This window comes from Molossus molossus, unplaced genomic scaffold, assembly GCF_014108415.1.
Source record: "Molossus molossus isolate mMolMol1 unplaced genomic scaffold, mMolMol1.p scaffold_m16_p_11, whole genome shotgun sequence".
NCBI classification, from domain to species: Eukaryota; Metazoa; Chordata; class Mammalia; order Chiroptera; family Molossidae; genus Molossus; species Molossus molossus.
In genome coordinates this window covers 95,499,581-95,508,756 of record NW_023425346.1, presented here as the reverse complement: position 1 = coordinate 95,508,756, position 9,176 = coordinate 95,499,581, and the positions used below count along the sequence as shown (strand labels likewise).

At 49.5% G+C, this 9,176-nt stretch overlaps 1 protein-coding gene across 1 annotated transcript in view; it reads left to right on the top strand.

The window, feature by feature from the left end:
- The first annotated feature begins 1,125 nt into the window (after window positions 1-1,125).
- The window catches only part of SERPINE2 (serpin family E member 2), a 56,385-nt gene continuing 48,334 nt past the window's right edge, over window positions 1,126-9,176 (top strand). Inside the window, exon 1 of the mRNA XM_036253393.1 lies at window positions 1,126-1,267. The gene's annotated coding sequence lies outside the window, so the exon portion shown is untranslated. The remainder of the gene's footprint in view (window positions 1,268-9,176) is intronic.

Below are 9,176 nucleotides of genomic sequence, written 5' to 3'. Positions count from 1 at the left end.
GCATGGCTGTAAATAATGAGACAGGCTTTCTTTTTGTGAACGGTTTCCTTTTTTATTTAAGGGCCAACCACCCACAGCTCTAAGAGAGGCTAGCCCAGATTTTACACTTACAAGCGACTTCTCACCCTAACACATGCACACACCGTCTAGCATGGTCGCCCACGCGCCAGCTGCAGATTCCAAATTGCTCTGATCTGTGGATACAGCCTCAACTCAAGGTTGTGTTTTAGGAGATTTACCACATTTCTTTCTCACCGCTGGGGCCCTGGGCCTGCTGGTGAGGGTTCCGTACTGTCTAAGGGCAATGTAGATTATGTCATTAAGTTGGGTCCCCACAAACCTAAATTGACCCGAAGGAGGGCTGAACACTTGAGATCGGGGTAACCCAGCTGGGAGCCTGGCGGGATCTGTCGCGGGCCCCAAGGGTAGGCTCCTCGCTGTTGCGCACAAGGTCCGGTTCCCTCCACTGTAGTCAAGGGTCGGAAAGGCTGGATTCCTAGCACTCTGCGGGCTCCTCATGCTGTCACCGCAGCCAGGATCCAGTTTTCCGGATCCCTGGTCTGCCTCACGCCTAAGGCGACCGGCTGCCGCTCCTCTGTCTCCGTGGCCAAAGAAGTCGGCTCCGGGCACCTACGAAGCAACTCTAGGGGTGATTTGCCCCTTCCCGGCGGCGACCGGGCACTATTATCCCCATCACCCGAACCGACGGGCACTGTCCCAGGGCGCTCCCCTGTCTCTCCCAGGGGACAGCTAAGACGGCTCGCCCTGCGTCCCAGGGACGCGCCACGAGCCCGTGGGTCCCTCCTCCTCCCACCCACACCCGGATCGCCGCGACCCACGTGCAGCTCGGCGCGGGCGGGCGCCGCGTCTCCCGGCGCTTTCTGGGCGCAGTCCCGCGACTGGGACCCCTTGGGGGCGGTATCCGCGGGGCGGCGGCCAAAGTGGGGGCGTCCCGGAGTACGGGCGCGGGGACGCTGCGGCCCGCTGGCACACAAAGGAGGCGGCGGGAAGGCGGGGCGGGGCGGGGCGGGGTTGGCAGGAAGGGGCGGGGGCCGGGCGGGCGGGAGGCGATAAAGCCCCCGCCGCGGCGGCCACTGGCTAGCGCTCCGGGGTGCACTGGCTGCTCCCGCTACGCGAAGTGTGCAGACGCCGCCGCCGCTTCCCTCTCTGACCCTCCTCCGCGCCTCCGCCGCCACTCTCCGGCCTCCGATTCCCCGCCCGCCGCCACCGGCTTCGGCTCGCCAACTGGGATCCCGAGCGAGGGCCGGTGAGTGCGGGCTGCGCGCCCCGGCCGATCCTGGGCGCCTCGGGCCGGGGGTGGGGAGAGCAGCTGGCGCTGCCCCTGAGCTGGGGACAGTCCCTCCGCGGGCCGCCGGCTCCCTGCGGCGACCCTTCTCCGGGCCGGGGGGCTGCGGGGCGAGCGGGGCCCGGTGGCGGCGGCGTCGAGGCGGAGGAACTTTCTCAGCCGTCCTCAGGCAGCCGCGGCCAAGGCGGCGTGCGCGCCCCGGCCCCTGTGCCCGGGAACCGGGAAGGACCCGGCAGGGCGAGCAGCGTCCGCGCCTCCGGGGCGTCCAGGTGTGCCCGCGGCCGGGAGTCCTCCTGGGGGCGCGTGGTTTCTGCGGTCCATCCTAGCTGGCGCCCGTAACCCTGAACCCGAGGCACCCAGGTGCTCCCCTACCCGTGCTCTGTGTGTGCGCCGCGGTTCAGGGAAAGACAAACGGACCCTCACTTGTTGTTCTGCGCCTTCACAAGGTGGGGGTCACCAGAGGAGGGGGGGGGGCTTTAAATTGACCCCTGGCACCCGTTTTGACCCTATGCAGCAGGTCTCTGCTATTTTCATCTTTTGAACCAGTGGAAATTGCAGTGCTGATTAGTGACTACAGGTAAGGTGAAAGCACTCAGAAATTCTGGCTGAATTGGGTCTTTGCCTACAAACTGATTGGAGAGGGAAGGCTCCGATTACATAAGACAGCGTTCACTGTACCTCAGGTATTGTGGAAGATGCTGCTGAAGGTTTTAGTGTTTTAGTGAAAGAAAAATAATCTTCGTGCGTGTCTCTCTTGAGAAATCTCAAATGCTGCTGGCTTGCTTTAACTGTTTTGCAGAGAATATCCGTATATTTAGCATGGACATAAGGAGGTGTTTGAAGGTTTGACTTCCTCTTTCAAGCCAGGAAGCAATTTACTTCTCTGAACTGTTCAGGAACAATTTATGTGATAATTTTTTTTACTTTGGAGATTTCATATCAAAAGTTGCACATAAAGAAATGTAAGCGTTGCTAATTTGTCTATCTAAAGTGCACTTCCAAAATCAAAGATACTTTCCAGGCTATCTGCATATCTAAATCAGTAATTACATGCTGTTTGCAGCATTTCAGCAGAAAACTTTCTTCAGCTGTGTAAATGAAGGTGTTAGCCTAAATAATCTAAGGTTTCTTTCAACTCTTTAAGTTTTAATTCTCTATTAAAATAGTATTTGAAAATATTGTACGGTGCGGGGCAATTATTGGAGGGCAACAAGATGCCATCTATCTTTTATTCTTTAAAAAAAAAAATGAATCTATACAGAAAATGTGTCTCCGGTGAACTTCACGGGACAACCGTGACTCAGTCTCAAAGGACGTTCGATTTCAGTTTCAGACACTGGGGAGTGAATACCAGTCGGATTGAAGCAGCGGAGTTTGGAAAGTAGGTGGTGAGGTAGCCAGGTCCCAGCTACTCCTCCATGCGGCTTCCTCTGCCATTCAGTCGTTCTCCCGCAGCACCGCAGACTTTGGCTCCCGGGCTTCCTTTTCTCTCCTCTACTCCCAGGTCCATGTGAGGGATGCTCTTGATCCGGGAGGGTCTCAGATCCAGAGACCTCCACCCACTCTTGCAGGAGTGCTCTACATCCAAGGCTTGTCCTCGCCCAGAGATGCTCACCTTGTGAAATAAGAAACTTTAGCATCTTGTGAACCAACCTTCCAGGTTGCTAACTGACACTCCCATTGCAACTCTTCTTCTGCACAAGAGATCTCTTCTCTTCCTCCTCCTTCTGCATAAGAGATCCCTTCTCTTTCTCCTTCCTGTTTGGTGGGTGACTTTGTGGCCCACTCTTCCCAGTCAGTAGGGGTCACTGGATTAAAATCTCTCCACATCCTACCTCATTTCCCTCCTTCAGATTTTTCCAAATTTACCCAGTCCCCCGAGAAATATTTTTAAGCATCTACTCTGTCCAGGCATTCATGTATAGTAGATATAGAAGGCCCCTGCTCTATTTGAATTGTTCTTATGGGAGGAAAGAAAGAGCAAACCGCATTATGCTATGATAACATGTATGATGATAAAACATGGATAGGGTAGAATAGTAGAAAAAACTCAAGTTGGGGCAGGGAACCTGTGGCAGCGCCTAATGACTCCCTATGAACTCTTCATAGTATTTTCAAAATTCCATCATGTCCCTTCTCCCTACATCCTCACCTCATCTCCATCTACCACCGGGTCTGCCGGGGCTTCTTAAATGAGTTACTACTTTCCTGGTTGCCCCTTGCTTCTGAGCTCTCTGTCGGCTGGCGAGTCTTCTCAAAGTAGAAGACCCCACAATTCTTAAACAGGTCACCCTGACGACGCTCTTGAGACCTCTGTGGAATTAGATACGATCTTTTCTTCCTTCCCTAGTTGCATCTCCTGCTTTATCTTCCGCCTCCCTGGCATCTCCACTACCTCCTGGGGTGACCAAGTGCTCTCTTCTTACTCCTTTTCTGCTCTACGTCGTCTTTACCACGTGCCCACAGCTCCAACTATCATCAGGTACAAATGGAGTCCCAGATTGGTGTCTCCAGCTAGTTACCTATAGCCTGGTGGGCTTATCCATGCCCTGTAGGCAAAACACCTAGAATAAGTCCAGAACTGGTTTTAGTTCTCACCATCCACCCCAGACACATTTCATCCTTAGCCAAAATTTGCCTCCCCCACCACCTCTGGTGGCTCTGTCATTCACGAAGGTGCTAGAACAGGAACCTCATGGTGACGCGAGGCCCTCCCAGCACTCCCCACATCCAGACAGCTGCCAGTCGTACTGCTTCTCCGAGCTTTGCAGTCCTGGAAATCTCTCCTAGGTCATGCTGGGTGCCCTGCTTTAGAGTCCAGAAGCAGCAAAATGGTGGCCAGTGTGCCATCTCCAGCTGGCAGATGCATTGTTGGCCTGGACAAAGTATACAAACCTTGAGTTATATTTAGAAATATTTAGATGTCCCAGTGCTGGCTGGCTCAGTGGTTTGAGTGTTGGCCTGCGGACCAGAGTGTCCTGGGTTCCGTTCCCGCTAGGGGCACGTACCAAAAAAAAAAAAAAAAAAAAAGATGTCCCCTGGATTTACAGCTTCTCTTGAAAGTCAGATGATCTGGAGCATGAGGCTTACATTCCTATGTCCATGTGGCAACACTTGGCTGGCATGGAGTTTCCAGCACCCAGCTCTGCCGGAGTTGCTTCCTGGCCCCCCCCCCCCCCCCCCCCCGGGAACTATGGATCTCACTTACAGTAGCTTCCTGGCTCCCGCAGCTCCGAGCTGGGAGACCATTGGCTGGGAGCACAGCGTGTGATCCCTAGTGGCTCACCACCTGGTTTCCTGCCTCATTTCTCACACCTGGTTTTGCCCTTCTTACAACCGTGTACCATGTTACTGCTGGGATGACTTTCCTCCTGCCTCTCCATCCCAAATCTGCTGTGTCCCTCCTCCTAAAAGCCACATGCCTCCCTCTTGTCTTTGGGGCAAACCTGACCCTGAAGGAGTGGTCATGTTGTATCACAGGTCAGGTGCCTCAGATTGAAAGGTGGGCTCCCTGTCATCTTGCCATGGTGTTGTACTCAAGTTTCTGTAGGGAGAGTGGTTGATACAGAAATCGAGTGTTACCTCACCTGTGTCGAGATGCAGTCTCTGCTGTTTGCAAAGCATTTCCACAGATCTGTCCACCCTCCCGCTCTCTCACACTCTCCCTGGGAGGAAATGGGTGGATTCCACGTCCCAACAGCAGTGGGAGGCTGAATATGGAGGTACAGGCAGCCTTGGGCGCTCTCAGCCTTTAGAACATGGCAGGCCCGTGTAACACATGGTACCCGGAGTCAGACTGTATGTTCCCAAAGTCACTCAGTTGTCTTGGGACAGCCCTGCCCCAGAGCTCAGCACTCAGCCAGGGCACAGTGGCGCCACTGTCCCCCGCAGCGACGCCCCAGGCTGCAGGCCATTGGTGATGACCTGACAAGTCCAAGCTTTCTTCAGTTCCTTCCCGCCTCCCTGCCATGCTCCCTTCCCAAAACATTAATTTCTTGCAAAACGAACTTCCTGCAGACTCCTCGCAACCCCCTTGCCTTTGCCACTACTGAACTCCGCCTGGAATCCTTTTTCCACCTTCTGTCTTCACTGATTGTCTGGGTAACTTCCCTCTTTTTCAAGACCCGGGCCCAGTATCACCTATTCCTAATGTCATTCCTAAAAATCCCTACCGCCAGCAACCCCTCTGTGGCAGAGGTGTGGCGTGTGCACTCAGGCGTCCACCCTACCCGGTGATGCCTCCGACGACCATTACTGTGTCACAGCAACATGCTCTGCCCATCAAACCCGGCGCCAGGCACACGCGCCTGGGGACCAGGCTCGTTTGCACCCCGGTGGTGTATGGCCCACAGGCATTCAGTGGATTTCTGAACTAAACCATGTTCCTTTTTTGTTATACGTTTAGTACATATTTCATGAAAGAGTGCTTGCTTTTCAGGTTTGGAGGGGAGCTCTCCCCCCAGACCTTCACCCCTGGTTCTGGTACTTGTGCATTTACTTATGCAGGGTGAGGAAAAAGTAAGTTTACAGCTGTTTGTATGGAAACGGACATGCAGGTTGCAATTATTATAATAGTTTTATTAACTCTGTTTCACACACTCACAACTGTAAACCTACTTTTGCCCCACCCTGTAGATCTTCACATGAAAAGCAAAATATTTGATCAACCCTGTCTTCTGAGATTGAACATTACTTAGAAGAAAAGCAGAAGAGAAAAAGCAGAAGTCTAATACAGAGTGCTTCTGTGTCTGTCTTCAGTTGTCCTCAGCTGAACTTTCTTTGGCTTGGTCCTGTCTTCCGTGAGGTCCATTGGCTGGGCTGTGCTCTGTATTTCATGATTTGTACAAGTTTGGAGAATGCTTCTGCTCTATTTCCATTAACGGTCTCAAGGATGGTGATGCATGCCCTCTTGCTGACTTTTTTCCCCCATAGTAGTTTTTTGGTTAATGTGTTCAGCTAAGTATGGTGCAAAGAGCCCTGGGTTGGAAGAGGGCCTGGGCTGTACCTACAATGATTTGTACAGCTGACCACCTGCAACTTAATTTCATTGTCTATACAAATGTTGAAATAATGATCTGAAAGATGTCTTATTTTTTACGTATCTTCTAGGCTTATTTTCTGTCTGATCCAGCTTTCTCATCAATATCAGGACTAGAAAAAATTTTTAAAAAAGTATTATATTTATCTACATGAAATTCTTCTTTTTCTTTTAAAACTATGAAATCATATAGTTTAGGTCTTCAGTACTCAGAAATAGCATTGAGGGCCAACATGAAGATTTAGTTTGCATTCCCACTTGGAGGGATTTATAAAAACTATTAAATAAATTGTGTGCCATATACTTGGCTCTTCTTTGTAAACCATTATCTTCACCCATAAATGTGCCCATCTTTTCTTTCTAAAACTATCTTTCCTCATAAATACATTACATGTCTGATCTGAAAAATCAGTGTTGGGTTTTAAAAAAACAAAATAAGCCCGGTCGGTGTGGCTCAGTGGTTAACCATTGACCCATGCCCCAAGAGGTCGCCGATTTGATTCCTGGTCAGGGCACATGCCCAGGTTGTGGGCCCAATCCCCAGTGAGGGGCATGCAGGAGGCAGCCAATTGATATTCTCTATCATCGATGTTTCTATCTTTTCCTCTCCCTTTCTCTCTCTCTAAAATCAATAAAGAAAAAAAATAAAAAATAAAAAAACGAAATAACCCTTCGGTGTAGGAGTCACACGTAATAAACTGTATCTTTAAGTTATTCTTTTATCTATAAGTTCACAATTTGTCTAAGACACTAAGATTAGTATGATTTAATTTCTCTTTTGAGAAATGCCACCTTTCACCCAACTGGCCAAGTCTATTTACACATTCAGTGATTCTCCCCATATTCTGGTTAGATTTCTAGGTCTGGATGTAAGCCCAGTCCGGAGAAGGTGGTGCTCCTTCTGGGCGTTTTGTGCATTTGGATGGCTACTGCGCTTAAGCAATCTTCTATTTGTAATTCCATTCATGCATTTTAACAAACATGTCCCCTGTTTTATCCTTGAATTCCTTCAAAGGTTGGGGTGGATGTGCCCTAGTTCAAGATTAGATCGAGAAGACCCAAACTCTTGCTTCAGTTTGACCTCAGACTTTGTCCTTTGCTTCAGCAGATAATTCCAGAATTGGAATCCACTGTGACTTCTATTTTTATCAGTTCATTCTTGAGAGAAAGATAATGTGGAGGAGATTTTCGTGTAAAAGGGGGAAAAGAAATCTTTTGAAAAGGCAGAAGGATTTCTTGTAGTGACTGCAAATCTTGGTAAATAGACTTTGTTTTGGTAATGCTCTCCTCAACCCTGCGGTGAGGACCCTGGTGACCTGGGTGCTTAGCATCCGTTCTTTCCCCTCTATTTAGCACCAACTAATATAGCTCCAGAGAAAAAAAACCACTTGTTTTGAGCCTAAATTTTTATGGACCAAATTTTGAAAGTGGATGTGGGTATGTGAGAGAATTTAACACCAAAAATGAAGTCCACTCAAAATAAGTAAGGTGATTGTAAATGAAAATAGATTTTTCTTTCATTTAAGAAAATGCTATATAAATAAGGTGGTGTTTGCTTCCTCGACTAATTTCTTTTTTTTTTTTTTCATTTTTAAAATAAGAAATCCACTTAGGAAGAAATAATTTTATTGAGGATTTGATTGCTGTTTAGATTATATGAGCTATTAACTACTGCGTTATCTTTTGGTTAAAAGTACAGAACCCTCAATCAAAATAATTGGCTCAAAAACGCTGAGTGAAGGATGGAGTTATTGGTTTGCATTTCTACCCCCGAGGCATGGCCGAGGTAGCTCTGGCCCGAGAGGTGACTGGCCCTAGAGGAGACTCAGGGCCTGGGGCTGTCTTTGCTCCCTCCCTGCCTCCTGTCTCTGGAGGTTGTCTTCATTCCAGCACCATGACTGTAAGTAGCCTCAGGCTTACCTCCCTACAGCTTGTGATCAAGGAGGAAAGAGGGGCTTTCCGCCAGTTCCAACTGGAAAAACCCTAAGGAGGCACTGTGATTGGCTCAGTTTGGGTCATGTGCCATTCCCTGGACCAATGGCTGGGGAAGGGGAATGGGATATCATGATTGGCCAGTGTCTGAGTCACATGTGGTCAGGAGGGGAGGGAGCATTGAGAGAGGTGTGCACAGCAAGTGACCCCAACTGCCATTAGCTTTGTTTACGGTTGGCAGAGGCTCTGTGTTGTCCTCATGTCGGCCTGCAGGACAGATGTAATAGCCTATCCATTGGAACAGTTGGGAAAGAGTGTGGAGGTGTCCTCGGTCATACGCACGACCTGGGTGTGTCCATGCCAGAGCCTGAACCCAGGTCGGTAAATGTGTGAGCTGTGTGGGAGCTGATACCGTGAATGTTCAAAGAGTTAGATCCCTTCAGTTTTCATAACTTCTCATAAAGAAATGCCTGTCAAACAGTGTGCCTCCTCCCAGAAGACCGTCTTCTCACTTGGCTGCATAATATCCCCCAATAACACAGCCAAAACACACGAGACAGGAAGAGGCTAATATTTCTGCGTTATGTTTGAAGTACTGTTTTTATGCCTTGGACCTCCTCCACCCCAGTTCATTCCTTAGACACTTGTGTTTTCATGGGACTCAAGCTGTAAAACTACTGCTGCCCTTCGGTTGGAAAGGTAGCGTGCATTTACCCAGAGTCCAAGGGAATGACTTAGGCTGGGTCAGACTCAAAGGACCAAAGAGAAAGTAGGACATGATTTCTAAAAGATGCCTAATTGAACTCCACAAACCTGTGAAGACTTCGCTTAAACTATTGTTTGAGATTTACCCTTTCGAAGTCATTATAGTTTTTTTAAAAAAACAGTTTAATTTATTTC